The 18436-nt window shown below is 40.7% G+C and overlaps 1 protein-coding gene across 5 annotated transcripts in view; it reads left to right on the top strand.

The window, feature by feature from the left end:
• Positions 1-18436, top strand: part of INPP5A (inositol polyphosphate-5-phosphatase A) — a 318955-nt gene that overhangs the window by 85100 nt on the left and 215419 nt on the right. The window lies entirely within an intron of this gene.

Genomic DNA, 18436 nt, shown 5'->3' with positions numbered 1-18436 from the left:
TTCAACACTCCTTTTCTGTCTCTGTGGACAACATTCCTGTTCAACCAGTCCAGCAAGCCCGCAGTCTTGGCTTTATCTTTGACTCTTCTCTGTCGTGTATCCCTCAGATCCAGACCACAGCCAAGGCTTGTAGATTCTTTTTGTACAATATTGCCAAAATCCGACCATATCTCTCCGCCTCTACTGCCAAGATCCTGGTCCATGCCCTAGTGATCTCACGACTTGATTACTGTAATGTCCTCCTGGCTGGGCTTCCTTTTTCTCACCTCTGTCCTTTAATCTCTGTCCAGCATTCAGCTGCACGCATTATCACTTCCACCCACCGCTCTGAACACATCTCTCCTGTGTTGGCATCCCTTCACTGGCTCCCTCTCCCTTTCCGCATTCAGTATAAGCTCCTGCTGTCGACATTCGAAGCCCTCCATGGACTGGCCCCTCCTTACTTATCAGACCTTCTTTCTCCTCACCTTCCCACCAGGGCCCTCCGTTCTGGTAGTCAAGGGTTCCTGTCCCAGCCCAGGATTTCCTCTGCCCCATCCCGGATTCGCCACTTTTCACTCGCTGCCCCTCACTCCTGGAACCTTCTTCCTCCACAAGCAAGAGCCATCACTTCTTTGGCCAGCTTCAAAACGGAGTTGAAAACCATCCTATTCAGAGAAGCCTTCCCAGGCATCGCATAATTGTCGCTTACTATCTGATGTTCTGTTGTTGGCTGTTTATCGATCCATTTCCTGTATTGCTATGTACTGTATATGTATTATCCTACTTGTGAGTATGTATTTTCCCTGGATAATGATTAACCATCCATTATGAAGCCAAGCCCTCCCTTCAGTCCATCTGCCTTGGTCCAGGCCTCGGAGGTTGAGAGGAACTGCTGGACCTCTTACCCTTTCCCGTCACCATTCCCTTCTCCTTCTGTGTCATGTCTTTTTAGATTGTAAGCCTGAGGGCAGGGAACCGTCTAACTAAAAAGATTGCATGTACAGCGCTGTGTAAATTTACAGCGCTTCATAAATAAAGGTTAATAATAATAATAATAATAACATAGTATAACACACACTCCAATAACAGTTGCTGTGCATAACAGTTTTGAGTCTAGAGGTTGCAACCATTTATGAGAAAAAGGTAAATATGTTGTAGACTTGCTCAGGGTGAAGCTATTCCACATGTACATTTGATTGAAATGTTTGGCTTGGCAATGTTTTTCTTCAGTGTTGGTTGCCTTGTAGTAACATATACCATCAGACATATAATATGCTTTGGAATAATACATTCCATAAGTTTGTTGGTGTTTTGTGACACTTGTTTTTATTGCTGAGGTTAAGCTGCTAGGTGGAGTGAGAATTAATATCTTCCCTCATTTATTTGACCTCCTGTGTATGTGTCATGTATTTGCGCATGTCTTCAGGCTTCAGGTTAGGGCATGTCAAAAAGCCATATCAGTAAGCCAAGCAAAAGAGAACTACTTCCAGTACACAGTACACAGCTGGTCCTGGGTTTATTTTAAGATGGAAAAATAACATGATCTGACATAAGAGTAAAAAATTATCAGAACTGAGTGAAATTTTCCAGCACAGTAGCTTGCCAAATTTCAGGTTGTAGGTAATAGTGGTGGGAACTTTGAAAGTCTTTTTTAATGCAGCCACAAATAAGTTTTTAAATTTCTTGGCAAATCTGGAAGATATCTGCATGCATGGTTGCCTCTTTTGAAGAATCAATCTAAATTTAACAGTGATTTAATCACAAGTGCTCTGGGACAAGGATGTGGACCTGTCACTCATTCCTTCACCTTTTCCCCACACACTCATTATTTTCACATTAATTTCAGAACCCATCGGGTTTCAAGATGACCTTAACAGATGCAAGAACAGAGCCAAAGAAATAAAAATAAATTGCAGAAACATAGGATGGGTGACACCTGATCTATAATAATGCATGATAAAAAGATTTAGGGATCTCAGTAGACTACATGATAAACATAAGTCAGTGCTATGATGTGGAAGCATAAGACTATGTGTGCAATTCTAGGCTCATCAGCCTAGTTACAGTGTCTAGATCAGTGGCCCCCTAGCACACCCCATTGGGGGAGAAGTATCAATCAAAAAGTCCTCTGCCTCTCTCACATTTTACAGATTGAGAGTCCTAATCCATCACCTTGGGAGCTGTAACCTATGCAAAGGGAGAAGCTTCTCCCTGGTGAGGAAGGACTCTCAATCCTTCTTTGATGTGGTGAACAGGCATGCAGCAGGCTTCTCAATTTTCACCTTGGGGAGAGAGATTTAAGAATCTACCCTGGATGCTTCTTCCCCTCCTTTCGCATAGATTTGCCTTCCCCACAACTTTAAGTCCCGCCACCCACCCACCCCAAAATATTGGTTCTGCTACCTCTTCTTTCAGCCTGTTCAAAGAAAGAAAGAGTAGCAGTGCAGCTCCAACCTGCCAGCCAAATCCCAGAAAAACTCACAAAGCTTAAGAAGGGTCTGAAATTTGAAAGCTCATTTTTGCCTCTGTTTCTCTCTCTCCACCATGTGCTCTCATCTCCATGATAATCCTAAAGGTAGCTGGTTCCTCTAGTTTTTCTTGCACACTAGTACTTTGACTGAAGATATCCCCGACTTCCTTTCCCTCACTTCACTTCTACTACCCCCTTTTCCCCTCACTGCCCCCCCTGTATCTTTCCACAACCAGGGGATTAGTGGGTTGTACTGCCCACTTTGGGAATCACGGGTCTAGATTGAGGGAAGTAATGGCACCTATCTATTCTGCTTTAGTCAGACTGCATCAGGAATGTCCACTTCTGGAACTGCAGTTTAAGAAGCTTCTCAGTAAACTGGAATGTGTCCAGATAGAACAGGGTGACCAAGATGATAAAATGTGTGGAAACCTACTCCTGTGATGAATAATTGAGGCAGTTGGGTATGGTTAGACTGGAGGAAACAAGATTTGAGACATGTTATGATAGTTATCTTAAAATGTCTGAAAGTGGAATAAGCTTGGTTTTTTGTTGTGTTTTTATTGTTGTTGGTTTGTTTGTTTTGCTTCTCCAGAAGGTAAATTGCAAAGGAGTGGATTGAAATTACAAGAAAGGGGAGTCAAATTAAACATTAGGAAGAAGTTCCTAATGGAAAAGACTATTCAGCAATGGAATCTCATAAAATGGGATGCCTCATAAGATGGTACAGTCTCCTTGTTGAATGAATTTTTTGTTTTGCTTCCTAACTGGGAGGGAGTTGATGTGGATAACCTTTGTGGCCCTTTTTAACTTTATAAATCTATGATTATATTAAATGAAACTGGGGAATAATGAAATTTCTGGAGACAAAAACTGGAATCGTGTTGGTTAGTCTCACCTAGATAGTCTGCATATTGATAGGTAAATCAAATTGATTCAGTGGCTCTACTCTAGTCAGTGCAGTCAGATAATTATATACTGACTAGATTCTGCATCCACGGATTCCACCATCCACAGCTTGAAAATAAAAATTCCCAAAAGCAAGCTTTGATTTTACCATTTTTTAAAATAAAGGACACCATTATATGCAATGGAACAAGCACATCCATAGATTTTGGTATCCATGGGGAGCCCCCTAAAATTTAGAGTAAAGATACTCTTTTTGACAGTTTAATTATGTGCTGATATTCCATGGGAAATCATGGAACAAAATAGCTCACAACATCACAAAGAGTTTATATTACTGAACATTTCCAGATGATTAGGACGACTGTAGTTGGCCCTCCATATCCACAGATTTGGTATCCACAGATTCAACCATCCATGGGCCAAAAAGCAAAGCTCATTTTTTCAATTTTGTCTGAGGTTCATCATTTTACTACCCCACTGTATATAATGGGACTTGATTTTCCATGGATTTTGATAGCCTTGGAGTGTCCTGGAACCCAACTCCATTGTGGATACCAAGGGCCCACTCTATACAGATATTAAGAAATTGATAAAATTGAAGGATCTGCTGATAAATGCAATAGCAGCATACTGTATATACTCATGTATAAGTCTAGAAATTTAGGTTGAAAAATTGACCCAAAAAACTTGAGTTGACTTATCCATGAGTCAATGTAAGTACTGTATCTTAATTCTTATTTAAAAGAAGGAACCATCTCCTGGTGAAAAGCAAGATTATAATATGTGAAGCACAGACCCTCTCTATCCTCTCATTCATCCAGCCTTAAGAGTAAGCACAAAGAGCTATATCTGCTGGAATTTTATAAGTTCTTTCACATTGTTTTGCTTTGCTTCATCCTTTAGATCCTTTGCTGTATGCCCCTAAGTTTTACCCTTGACTTAGCCACGGGTCATAGCAAAATCCATAATTTTGGCCCGAAAACTTGCCCTCGAGTTATACATGAGGTTGACTTATAGTCGAGTATATACGGTAATAATAATAACAACAACAACAACAACAATAATTTTTTATTTATATTTCCCGCCTCTCCCCATGGATCGAGGCGGGAGTACAACACATAAAATCAGCATTACAACAAGCACAAATTATCTAAAATTACATCAATTAATGAACAAGACAAATTCATAAAATTAATACAGTCCATACGTATACAGTGCGCCCGTGTTATATGCGGGCGTGCCTTACATGGTCTTGAACATATGCGCTCAAGCTACAGGGAGTGCGCGGGACGGTTCGTCCCATTCAATTGAATGGGTGCACGCGCCCATGGCGCCCTGCGTGCCGCCACGCTGCCGCGCACGAGCCCCATTGTTTCCAATGGGGCTTGAGCATAGGTGGAATTTGCCTTACGTGGGGGGAGGGGGTCCAGAACGGATCCTCCGCGTAAGGCGAGGGCCGACTGTATAAAATTAGTGGAAGATAGGGTATTACTGAGGTTCCATTATGATGGATCAAATGGATGAGCCTGCCAGAAGAGATCAGTCTTAAGTGCTTTCTTAAAAACATCTAGGGTGTTGATGCGACGGATCTCCTCTGGCAGGTTTTCCAAAGTCTGGGGGCAGCAGCAGTAAATGTCCTGTCATAGGTCGATTTCAGTCTGATTTTTGGGTACTCTAGTAATATCTTTCCAGATGTTCTGAGTGTGCAGGGCAGATTGTGTAGGGAGAGGCGTTCCTTCAGGTAACTTGGGCCTGAGTCATGTAGGGCTTTAAAGGTAATAACCAAAACTACTAATAGATCTACTCCAAGTTCAAGCATTTCTCCCAGCAATAATTACCAAACGCTGCTGATTTGGCACCTTCAATAGGATGCACCTTTAATTTTTATCAAAGTCATGGCAAGGTGGAAATGAGCGAGAAGGACAGGGAGCAAATATTGCAGGACTGCTTTTACAGCTAGCTGTAGCATTCTAACAGAAATAGCAGCAGGTTTTTCACCTCTCCCTTGTTAATCCAATCCACAAATGAAATAACAGTTATATACCCAAGCAAAAGAACTATCGACTCAACCAAAGGCTCACATAATCAGTGAAGTTTTATTATTGTGTCTACTATAGTTCTTAAATAAATATGAACATTTTTAGTATGTCTGTCCCATAAGCAACCACTTTCAAATTAGGGATAGGAAGTATTGTATCTTCATGGCACCAGAGGTTGTACAGCACCAGGGGTTGCTGGAGAGATTCTGATTAGTTCTAATCACTCAGATCTCTCTACAATTTGTTTATGCCACCAGGGTCTTCCAGAAATTAGAACATTTTAAAAAGCAATGGTCACACATGTTACCTCTAAGCTGTGGTTTCTTGCCAGGGAGACATAAGTGGATCTGAATTGAATGGCTCTTGAAATCCCTTCCCAGAGGTTAGCCTGGCACTATCCCTATTTTCTTTTCAAGGACAAATACAGACTTTTCTCTTTAGACAGGCATTGTACAGTATAAGGCCCATCTCACCTAAATGACATGCTGAATCTTGCTAATTGTTGTACTGGTGTGTGTATGTATGCATGCATGTGTGCACATGTATGTATGCATATTGAGTGGTGTATGTTTTAATCTGATTTTACTTCTTATTGTTAAATCTCTTTTTAACGTTTGTATTTTGTGAATTTTAAACTGAGTTTCTTATTTTTATTTTGTTATCATTTTGAGCATTGAATGGAAAAAGGCAGGATAGAAATGATGATGATGTGTGTTATAAGTGCTTCCCAAGTTAGTCATCTTGAGTAATTTGCAACTTAACAGAACAAACTTTCCCAAAGCTTCCTTGCTTAATTTTCTAGACACAATGTATTTACTACAAATGAAGAAATAAGATGTCTTTTTATAAGCCTGTTTTAGGAAATAACTAGGCAACAACTTACTTTGGGACCACCACTGTCAAAAACCCCAATTTCTATTTGTCCCTCTCTGGAAACCTTCGTGATATATCAATATAGAATTAAAGTTTTGAGTTAACAGCCAGCACAGAATGTGTACACCTACCTTCAAAGGAAGAGAAGTAGGTGGTGTAATTTCACAAAAAAGAAGGGAAAGAAGAACCGCGCCCCCTTTTTTCTCTTCCCAGCCAAAATATTCTCATCTTTCTGAGAGCCCCAAACACTACAGGTTTTTTGTTCTGGATGGGCTAAACAATAGGAGTATGAAAGCTCAAAGAGGAAAAAATAGTAAAAAGAATGTGGGAAACATTCACCCCTTGTGAATACCTCTCTCCAACATCTCTACCAGACATTTAGGTTTAAGTAAACAGGAAACTACCAAGAACCCACCTATTCCATGATGATGTGCAGTAAGTGGTTTATTTCTCCTGGCTTACAAGATTCTTCATCACCCCCAGTTTAGCTAGACTCTATCCACGCTGCAGAAATAATCCCGCTTCACACCACTTTAACTGCACTGGCTCAATGCTACAGAATTCTGGGAATCCTAGTTTGTTGTGGCACCAGAGTTCTCTGACAGAGAAGTCTGATGTCTCACAAAATTACAATTTCCAGAATTCCATAGCATTGAGCTATAGCAGTTAAAGTGATATCAAAGTAGATTATTTTTGCAGTGCAGATGCAGCCCTAATCTGCAAAACAGTCTTGGGGCTAAACAGACCGGCATTTAATGCTGGCCTTGGGGCAGAGTGGGAGTGTGGTCTCTGTGTGCCCCATGCCCCGATGCTGTCCTGATGCCGGTACCATCTGCCTGGCCAGACGGCAGGTGCATCACGGCCCTTCTTCGGTGCTGTGTTTAGACTCCTGCACCCAAGAATCGATGAAAAGCAGCTGCCACCATGGCAAGAGCACTTTGTGCCAGTACTAAACAGAGCAGAATTTGCTGGGTATTTTTAGTGCCGGCAAAGCACCAGATTGGGGCCATGGCGTGTGGTTGCCGCAATCCTAATCTGGCACTGAAAGGGGGCGGCATAACGCCGCTCCTTTGGGGCTGTCTGTACAGCCCCATAGTCTTCTACATCTTGCAAGATCATCTTGCACTATGCAAAACTGACAAAGTCATAATGAGGAAACATAGTATTTAATGTTACACACACAGCTTGTCCATCGCTTGAGTGTACTACCCTATATGATCTGTTGGGTAAATGTTTTAAAATTCAGGATTCTGGTGTGGAGCTCCTTCGGTGCAAGTGGAAAGGTTTAAGCTGAGTTTGAGGCTTGGTGTTTGAATGGAAGGTGGAGTGTGGAAGGGAAGGGTGGAAGAGCTCAAGTTTTATCATACTTGGGAGTGCAGCCAAGTCCTCTGTATGACATCATGGAAACTTGTGGTATCCTGTGTGTGTGTGTGTGTGTGTGTGTGTGTGTGTAGCAGCAAAAAAAGAGTACAGCAGCCACAGAACTGTTTTCTTAGTAGATTTTATACTTCTGCAAAACTAACTGGAATGACATTGCAGGCTATATTTAAGAGCCAGTAATGACATTGCTGTGTTAGTAAGCAAGTCTATGGAGGTAGCTCTGGAATTCTTGTTAAAATATGCACTTCTGAATGGGCTTGTTACTGAAGCTGAGTGTTAGAGAACAGGCACTTCAGTGAACCTATTTCCTCCTTTTCCTTTCACAAGAACGACTTGCAAAGAACTGTGGTTAAGTCTGAGGAGAACACTCAGTGATTTGCCTCCAATCCATGGAGGAGCAAATTGTGTAGAGAAACAGGTTTGGTTTGGAGTTTTCTTCCATTTTTGTTACGTATTTGGATTTCTTCTCTGAAATTCCTATTTCTTCTTCTGAAATAAAATGGTGGAAAATGACAATGATTTCTCTCCCTTTGGAGGTGGGTGTTAAGTCATCTCCACAAGCTTGCCCTTACATGGTTGTTGAAAGACCCTACTGTAGAGATGGACAACTGTGGTGGGATTGCAAAGACTGCCATTTTTAAAAAAAAAATGAAGAAAAAAACATAGGAGTGAAGATGGTTTTCTGAGAAGTCAAAAAGGGTTGAGGGTCACAGAGGGATGTACTGCCAGCCCCCCATATCCACTGATTTTTTATCCATGGATTCAACCATTTAGTTTTAAAATATTTAAAAATAATATTAATTACGATAGGCAAACCTTGATTTTGTCATTTTATATAAGGGACACTACTTCACTATGTCATTGTAATTAATGGAACTTGAGCATCCACGGATTTTGGTATCCATGGAAGGTATTGGAACCAACCCCCAGTGGACACCAAGGGCCCACTGTAGTTGCAAGAGAGATAAGAGTGAGGGCACTGCCCTGAAAATAAGAATTCTGCCCTTTCCAATAAATTTACCATTAGTCCCCAGATTTCTAACACCACATAAACTTAACACTTCATTGAGCATTTAGAAATACAGTCGTCCCTTCCAATTTGCGGCGGATCTGTTCTGGACCACCACCCCTGTGAATCGAAAAAAACCACAAGTATTGGAACCCCATTGTTTTTAATGGCCTCCTGCATGCAGCACTGGATGTACGCTGTGGGCATACGTACCATTTTGTCCCTCCTCGTTTCCCATTCGTGGAAATTCAAAACTGTGAACGGGAAGTCAGTGAATCTGGAGGGGTGATTGTACAGTTTAGGCATCCAAAGAAAAGGGGTAGGTAAGGAAAAATAAACACAGCAAATAGAAGAGTACTTGGTATGAATGATTTTTGGTGTCTCATCCTGTAATACTAGAAACATGGAAACAGAAGGAATGTTTCATGGGGAGGGAGAATTAATATTTGTGTGGGTCAGTTCCTCATTTTACCCTCTCTTATTTGTATTCCAGGACTACAAAAGCAGCCTTGGAGACTACATTTGGCCAAAAGGCCGCATCTTCCCCATTCCCATCCTGGTGTGTGAATGCAATGGCAGTTGATGGCATCCATGCCAGTAGGGCGCTGAACGTATTTCAGGGTTTGGTCCAAACCATAAGGGAGCTTAAAGACATTGAAATCCATACTGCTAAAGAGATTGAGCACTTTGGTTAGCTCCATCAAAGCTCAGACTAAAACCTAGGACTGACACTGACATGGGAACCATCAGCTTTGCTACATGCATGCACATGTTGCTGTGATGTCGTTTTTGTTCTGTACCTTCAAGTAATTTCTGACTTATGGTGATCCTAACACCATCATGGGATTTTCTTGGCAAGATTTGTTGAAAGGGAATTTTGTCTTTGCCATCTTCTGAGGCTAAGAGAGTGTGATTTGCTCAAGGTCACCCAGTGGGTTTCCATGGCTGAATGGGGATTTAGACCTTCCTTTTTCAATGTCCTAGTCTAATGCTTAAACCACTATATCACACTGGCACTCATGCACACAGTATTTGAAACAAGTGTTCTTAATCCTTTTGCTCTTTGTCCTTCACTGTGTGAAGCAGAAACATACTGAGTCCAGCCCCCCCCCCCGATTTACATAAATCAAATCAGTAAATTCCTTAGATACTAATTCTGGAAAACAAACAGGAATTGTGAGTCACCACACATGATTGTGCATGCATAATTCTCGTGTGCCTTCAAGTCATTTCTGACTTATAGTGACTATAAGGCAGTGATTCCCCAACTTTAGTCTTCCAGGGGTTTTGAACTTCAATTCTCAAAATCCCCAGACACCTTGACCAACATTCAGGAATTCTGGGAGCTGAAGTCCAAATCATCTAGAGGACCAAAGTTTGGGAGCCCTTGCTCTAAGGCAAACCTATCCCTGTTTTGTTTTGTTTGTTTGTTTGTTTTTGGTAAAAATTTGTTTAGAGGGGGTTTGTCATTGCCTTCCTCTACAGCCAAAATGATGTGATTTACGGTATGTTTGTATGCACCTTATAAACATTATGTGAAGGTAAATTTATACATAATAGTTGAGCGGGGATTTTAATAATTTTGTATATGAAACAAAGTTTCTGTACATTGAACCTTTAGAAAGCAAAGGTGTCAGTATCTTAGCCACTCATGTGAACAAGTTTGGATTTTGGAGTACAGTATTTTGGATTTCTGCAGAATTCCGGATAAGATTCAATCTGTACTCATGAGTAGTGTGATTGGGAAATAAGAAAAAGCATTTTAACATATCATCTGTGTGCACCTATGGCCCCTGTGTTAATATCCTCACACTAGCTACCAGTTAGTTTCTGAGCTGGGTACATGTTGTTGCTCTTAGTTTATGAGGTCCTAAAGAGGTCAGGATCAGGTTTCAAGAGAGACTGCATTCATTCATATAAAGATTGGTTCAGTTTCTTTTGCCCCTGGGAGAGGCCCTGATTACTGTACCAGTGAAGTTTCTTTGCTTGTGGTATAGAAAAGGCCTTCTCTGTTGTGTTGCCACTCTATGGAATCATCATTTTGTTGAGTTTAAATGGTTTCCCAACACAGGAAGTTGCTACCATCTGCAAGGTTGTGCGATCCATTCTAGTGAATTACTCCTAATGATTTTAATGACATCACTATTTTATCACTATTTTATTGTTTAGCTGCATGATTGTATTGCATTTGCTTGTTTTTAACACTGCAGTTTTGTAAGCCACTTTGGAATTTTTGAAGTGAGAAGTGGTATAATAAAAAAAAATTAAATGCAAAGTGCTAAATCAGTCCATAAACATTGCTTTAAAACTAGTATGGGTACACAAATTTAATTTTCTTTAGCTGGCACTTTGATGGAATTTTGTTCTCTAATAATCTTTATATGAGCCATAAGCTTGCTGAAATTCTCACTGGCACTGGCACCTACAATTTGTTGGTGCCTCTGTAATCTAGCATGTGTATTTGTATAGCATAATAGATAGAACACATTTTTTAAAATTACAAGTACAGATGGGTGAGGAAGCACACTAGAAACATGTCAAAATCTACCATCATACCACAATGCCATGAACCTCAGCACTTCTTTCAGAAACTGATTTCTTACAGATTTGGTTCAGAAGTAATAAAATTAAAGCAAATGCTGATTATTAGCAGATAAACATGATGGATTCCGACACACCCTATGATTGTCTGACAGTTTTTTTCCATTCTATAATACTGCTCCCTGTTTACATTACACACTGAGATCTTATGTATACAGTACTTAGCAGAGAATAAGCTCCTTTGGCACAATGGGATTTACATGCAAGTAAAGACAGAGAGTCTTGCATTCTAAGCAACTATAGTTCTATTCATGGTTAGTTGGGAGTAGGCTGCCCTGATTAAAGTACAAAACAGAGCTGAACAGTGCTTGGGAATGAAGCCTATCAGCAACTACATCCCAGTATCAAAAGTTCTCTTCTCCACCCTGGCTTTGTCACTGGTAGCAGGAAGCAAACCCATGAGGCATGACTCTTATGTACAAATGTGATGATAATAGTACCCTGAGTAGGTGAAAAGGCTTTATTTCAAATAACATGGACATCCAGCAAATGGGCTGTTGGAGATACTCAAACTACAGTGGGACCTTGTTATCCGCTCGGGTTTGGTTCAAAGGCCACTTGTGGATAACAAAATCCGTGGATGCTCAAGTCCCATTAAATATAATGGCAGAGCAAAATAGTGTCTCTTATATAAAATGGCAAATTCAAGGTTTGCTATTTGGAATTTATACTTTTTTGAATCCTTGGATAAAAAAAAAATCCATAGATGAGGAGGGCCGGCTGTAATATTTGTTCAGAATTTGCTTTTGCCTTCCTCTGAAGCTGATAAAGTTACTTACCCAAGACTACTCAATGGGTTTCCATGGCTAAGTGGGAATTTGAATCCTGGTCTCCAGAGTCAGAGTCCTGCACTCAAACCACTACACCAGGCAACATGGAGGTAGGAAATAAATGCAATAAAGTCAGTTTAAAACTGCTATCCTGTTCTTGTGGCCCTTTCCGACTCTGAAATTCAATGATCAGTTATGCTCAGAGCTACACTAAAATATGCTGTCAGGAAATATTTCCTTAATTTTTTGCAGATAAATATGCTTTATCTAGTTCCTCCCCTCCCCCCTGCAGAAAAATATGTGTACTTTCTTGATAGATAACAGTAATACTACTCAAGTAATATTTTTACCCATAGTGTGCGGTTACCTGTAATGTACAAGATGCAAGAATAGGGATTATAATGTGGTTTGAACAAGCTGTAAATTAAGAACAAATAGATAAAAGTTATGAAGAGAAAGAACAAATAGAAAATTGTCTGAACAAGTTGGTGGCATTTACTGCTGGCAGGAGATCAACTGCAGATTCCTGAGAACCACCTAATATAAATATGAGTATTGTAGTGCATTGAACATATGTACCCTTCTTTTCTTACATCCTGAAACTGATGAGCCATTATCAAGAAATATGTCTTTTTCAAGTGATGTACCAGTGTGAAGTTTCAAGTCTCTTGTAAAGATTGAGAAACCATGAATATGGAAACATTATACCTTAATTTTAAGTGTCTAACTTGTATGCTCTATTGCAGTAAATATTAATGCCCCATCTCATTGCAGTAATATCTTGGAAGGTTTTTCATAGCATTCTTTATTTATTATCCTCTTCAAATACATCCTTAGATGAATTTGTAAACTTGATTTACATCTTCAGATGTACAGAGCTCACTGAGGAAGTAGACCTGGGGGCTGACTGCAAGGGACAAAATGTTCATCCTGGCCTCACATCAACCTGTTTGGATGAGGCAGGGCAAAACCTCAGGGCCAGGATTGAGCTGGATCCTGGCTGTTCGGATGTAGATCTGGTAGAACCATCCTGATCCCAGGGTAAACGGGGCTTAATGCGGGTCAAAATGACCTGCAGTTTGCCATGGAGTTTCCTGGAAACTCTGTGGAAACCCCCAGCTGATTAGATGCCCCCCCGTGCTCCTTACCTTACTCTCCTGTTACCGCTACTGAACAGACTCCTGTCTCTAGGTATGATGCTGAAATGGATTACCTGGCAGCCAGGCACCCCCTTTTCACATCAGACATAGCAACAGGGGTCTTTTCAGTAGTGACAATGGAAGAGTAAGGTAAGGAAGGCTCTGCAGTACCGTTTCTATGGCATGGAGATGGGAGGGTTTTTACATTTTTATACTCTGGGGACAGCCCAGAGTATTTTGGCAAGTGTAGATTTGCTCTAAGTAGATGTATCATCAGGCTGAGGAGTAGTCTGTGTTCTCCATTAGCAGAATTCTCTCCCCAGAGACATTCCTTCCCATTCATGCTTTTTGATGTCAAATTCGTCTTCAACAACTGTTGGGTGAATGTGTGTGAGTGTGTGTGCGCGTGTGTTTGTAGTATTGCCTAGAATTGCTTCCCTGTAATCTTCTGGAATGTTCTTTCCCTCACTGTTTTAAATCTAAATTTAAAACTTTTTGTTTTGTAAACTTTTGGAATTTCAGATTAATGTTTTATATCTTTAGTATATTCCATTAACTGTACTGCCTATTTTATTTTGTTTCTTTCTACTTCCCTCCACCTTTCCTAACATTATTCCAATGATTCATGCCTTCTCATGATGTGTCCAAAGTATGACAGCCTAAGTCTTGTCATCTTGGCTTCTAGGGATATTTCTGGCTTGAGCTGCTCTAGGACCCATTTGTTTGTCCTTTTAGCTGTACATGTGATCCTCAGCACTCTTCTCTGGCACCACATCTCAAATGAGTTGATTTTCCTCCTATCTTCTTTCAAGTCCTTTCTAAACTGAGTATAGAGAAATTTGAAAATTTGGTATTTTTTTCCCCAAAGACCACTCAAAACCACACAAAAATAAAATTAGCCTCATTTGAACTAGGCAAATCTATAAAGCTATTCCCAGATGGAAAACACTGTATTCCCTATTACCATGTATGGATGTGACAGCTGGACAGTGAAGAAAGAAGACACACAACCCCCTTGTTGCAACAACTCTGTTGCCTACTGGTTCGTCTTTGCATACAGCTGAAAGTTCTGGCTTTGGCCTGTAAAGCCCTATACAGCTCAGATCCAGGTTATTTGAAGGACTGAATTCTCTCTTTTGAACCTGCCTGTGCTTTGAGATCTCTTGGAGAGGACTTTCTCTCTGTTCCAGCACCTGCATGGCTACATATGCAGGGGAGAAGGCCTTCTTAGCAACTGCCCCCAGGTTCTGGAACTCCCTTCCTAGAGAAGTTAGGCTGACACTCTCTTCACTTTCTTTTTGCAGACAAGTAAAGACTTTTCTATTCCGACATGCATTTGATGACTGATTGTTTACAATGTGTTGGATCTCGCTCACTGTTGTGCTGGTGTATGTGTGCATGCATGTTTAATGGTGTGTGTTTTAATTTGGTTTTAACTTCTTTGATCATTTGATCTCTTTTTAACTTATATATTTTAAAAATGTTAAAGTACAGTGGTACCTCGGGATACGAAATACCCAGGTTACGAAATTTTCGGGATACGAAAAAATCCCATAGGGAATTATTGTTTCGGGTTACGAATGTTTTTTCGGGTTACGAAAAAACTTTTGGTGCTTTTTTCGGCTTTTTCGCACGGAATCGCGTTTTTTCCCCATTAGCGCCTATGGCAATTCGGCTTACGAAGGCTTTTTGGGTTACGAAAGCGGCCGCGTTACGAATTAATTTCGTAACCCGAGGCACCACTGTATTTTTAAACAATTCTAAGGCGGGGTACAGACCGCCGCTTTGCAGCGGTCTGGCGCCGCCGCCAGTAGGTCCGCGGGGGAGCCGGAGCTTTCAGACGGCCCGACTCCCGCGCGGACCGAAAAAAGAAGCTCCAAAATGGCGCTTCTTTTTGCATCGCGTTTGCGACGTAGCGAGGCGCCAGGGGCGCGCTCGCTACGTCAGCAGCGGCGCGACGCGTCTGGACGCTGTGCGTCCGATACGTAAAGATGGTGGCGCCCATGTAGAAGGGGCGCCGCCATATTGTACGGACGGAGTCCGTACTAGGCCATGGGGCGTCTAAAAGAGACGCCCCTTTTTTAAAATGGGACGTCCTCCGGACGTCCCAAAGGGCTGTTTAGAAAGCCCCTAAGTTGCTTTGAGACCTAAACTGGGAAAAGGGCATTATGGAACTCATCATCATCATCAACTTGTTTTTATGAATCTTCTTTAACATTTGAGACATGAAATAAAACTGATAATAGTAGCAAGAACTCAAGCTCTGTATTTAATGGCATGAACAATGCACTCTTATTTCTTGCACTTGAACCAGTCTCAGTTAGTGGAAGGAGGACTTGTTCTTACAGGTGGTAATCAATCTATGATTCAGGAAGGTGGAAAATTCAAGAAAGTATGTAGGAACTTTCTGTGTTTACACAACCACCCCTTAAGATAACCATTAAACCCACCTTGTAAATCTTGAAGAACTAACACTAGCTTTCTGCTAAATGTGACTTTGATTATAGTTTCTTTGGAGCAAGATTTTCCAACAAAAGTCCTGTAGGAAACATCCCACTTAATTGTTATGTAGCCATTGAGCATGTGTGCTCAAAATTTAGTTGCAATGTATTCTGGTTGCAATGTATTCTTGGTTGCAATATATCTGTCATTTCATTTCTAAAATACACCATTGGCTTCTTTAATAACTATACAGTATACTGAAATCCAAATTGGGAATGCCACTTCCCTCTGGGCAGAGAATGGAATAATGTAAAAATAGTATGTTTGTGGCAGATTAACCCTTCTACTGATCTCAAGGATATACTCCCGCCTCCCATTTTTTCCGGTGTTAGTGGGCCAAATTAAATGCACCACAATTCATACAACCAACGTTTGTGTGAGTGGCTTTTAAAAAGCAAGGCACAGAGGCTGTGGCCAGATTAAAACTCTAGTGTGCAAATCAAAAGGCCTTTAACCCCCTTGTCCCTTGCTGTAATCTCAGCCCAAATTTGGTCACTATGCCTTCTAGACAGACACATATTCATTTCAGTAAGAGTTTACCCCTTGTGCAGATACTGTAGATAGTATAGTTCCTATTTGGATCTAGATCACAGTAGGTTTGAAGGAACACCCCTTCCCCTCTCACTAGGGATCCAGTTTTGGTAGGGTTCTTTAGCTAATTGTTTGAGCAAAGTTACACCTACATAATTTTGTGTACTGTAGAATATTCTTCGTTTTCTGGCTATATGCCATATTTATTGAGCACCAAGTAGTCTCCTCTCTAATACAAATAGGATGAGTTGGTCTTCTGGTTACTAGCAAACCATAATTGTTCTATTATTTTATTTTAATCCTTCCTTTCTCCCAAGATAGACCTCACATGTTAGTAATGGTTTTAAATAGTTTTATATTCATCAGCTGTAGGGTGTGAAAAAGCAGGATTTTTAATTGTGTATGATGCCTTTGTGCTCATATGCATTCATATCTGTGCATGAGAAACAAGATAGATCAACTTGCATGAGAAGCAAGAGGCATTATTGCAACTAGATCATCCTTGGGGTCCCTTCCAACTCTACAGTTCTGTGATTTCTACTCAGAGTTTTAACATTGGGAAAGACCTCATAACACAACTTTAAAAAGGTATCTCAAGAGGCAAAAACTAGAGACAGAGAAGGAAGTACAGTTATTTCTGATCAAGAGGAATTGCGGAGCATATGCTAGTCTGAGGAGTGGCTACTGTCATGTGTAAGAGGGCTTGAACTAGGGTTTTCCTTTTATGAGTCTTGTTTAAATTTTGGGACGTGAAATGAAGCTGACAATTGTAGCCAATGCTCCAGCTCTACAAATCTTCCAATCTTTTGGTGTGGCTTATTTATAAATAGTATCCATTGCTAGTAAATTGTGTTACAGTGAACTGTAACTGGAATTGTAAAGGTCTGAACAGAGCTGAGGAGTAGTCAGTGGAAATGCTGGTGGTGACCAGACCAAGTTGGTCTGCAGAAATGTGATTGTTCCTAGAATTGATTAGAAGCAACTTGATTAAAATCATGACTGAAGCTTACAGTGGTGGGCAATCTCTTTGGCAATTGTGAATACAACAGTAAATATTCAAACCCACATGGACTTGGTGTGGTTTCCCTCCGTCTCACTGGGCTGGCTTGAATCTGTGCTACTGCCAGGACAGTGAATCTTCCTGCTAGAGTCCATACATGTTCCCCTGTCTGGCCCACAGAGCATTCATGCCTCTGGTTGGCCATCTGTGCTCCATCTTTTCATTACAGTGTTCTGTACTGTATAGTGACAATCAATTTTAACAACATGCCCTTAATTCATCCCCTAGGAAATCGTTTTATGTCCATTTTTGCTCTCTGTCATAAATGGCAATCTCCAAATTTCTCTTTCCCATCATATTGTCAGTTCCGCAATCCATCTAGCAGAAATTGCTAACTTTTTGTGGTCAAGGCTGTACATGACCATCACTGGATTTTGGTGGAACACAACCTGGCTCCAAACCCCTCAATTTATTTTTCACCTTACTATATATGAGAACACTTTAAAAAAAATCATCAGGGGTCATGACAGGCAAAATTGCCATTCCTGTCCCAGCTGCTTTAGTCCCAGCAAAGGGCTTTAAAAGCAGCGGTAGCACCACCACCAGCAACAACAAAGTAAAACAGTAATGCCATGTGGTTTATTTCTTGGAATGAACGGAAAATGACTTCTGGTTTACTTCCTGGTTATAAAAAGACATTGTCTAAGCATAAATCAGCCCAGGGGATAAAACCATTGGAGGCATTTAAAAAAAATTCAAAATAATTGAAAATTATTCTGGGGTGAGTGGAGGGGCCCATTCAAAAATTGATTTCCAGAGGTTGCTTACTGTTTCCAGGCTACACTTTCCCCAGGCTTCAGAACAAAACTATTTAATCTTGTCACTTTTTCTCTCCCAAGGCCATTCTATGCTGCAGGGGCTCCTCTTCTATTGTTTGTATCTTACTTGTCCAAGCTTCTATAATTCATCATCTTTTGATTTAAATAGTATTGAAGGTGAGGGAGAGTTTAAACATTACAGTCAGGTAGCAGTTATGTCTGCTCGTCCCATTTGTGTTTGTGTGTGCACGAAAGATCAACCTTCTGCTTGGTTAACAGTGAAAGTATCCAAATATATAATAGGAATGAAATGTATACCCACAAATCTGTGTCCAATAAAGTAAATACTGTTTTGTATATATTTGTCTGCTTGTCTGCCTATCTTTCTTAAGTAAAGGAAGTTTATATCTGGT

This window comes from Sceloporus undulatus, chromosome 3 (assembly GCF_019175285.1).
Source record: "Sceloporus undulatus isolate JIND9_A2432 ecotype Alabama chromosome 3, SceUnd_v1.1, whole genome shotgun sequence".
Lineage (NCBI taxonomy): Eukaryota > Metazoa > Chordata > Lepidosauria > Squamata > Phrynosomatidae > Sceloporus > Sceloporus undulatus.
The sequence above is the reverse complement of the archived record's forward strand: the minus strand, read 5'-3'. Positions and strand labels throughout refer to the sequence as shown.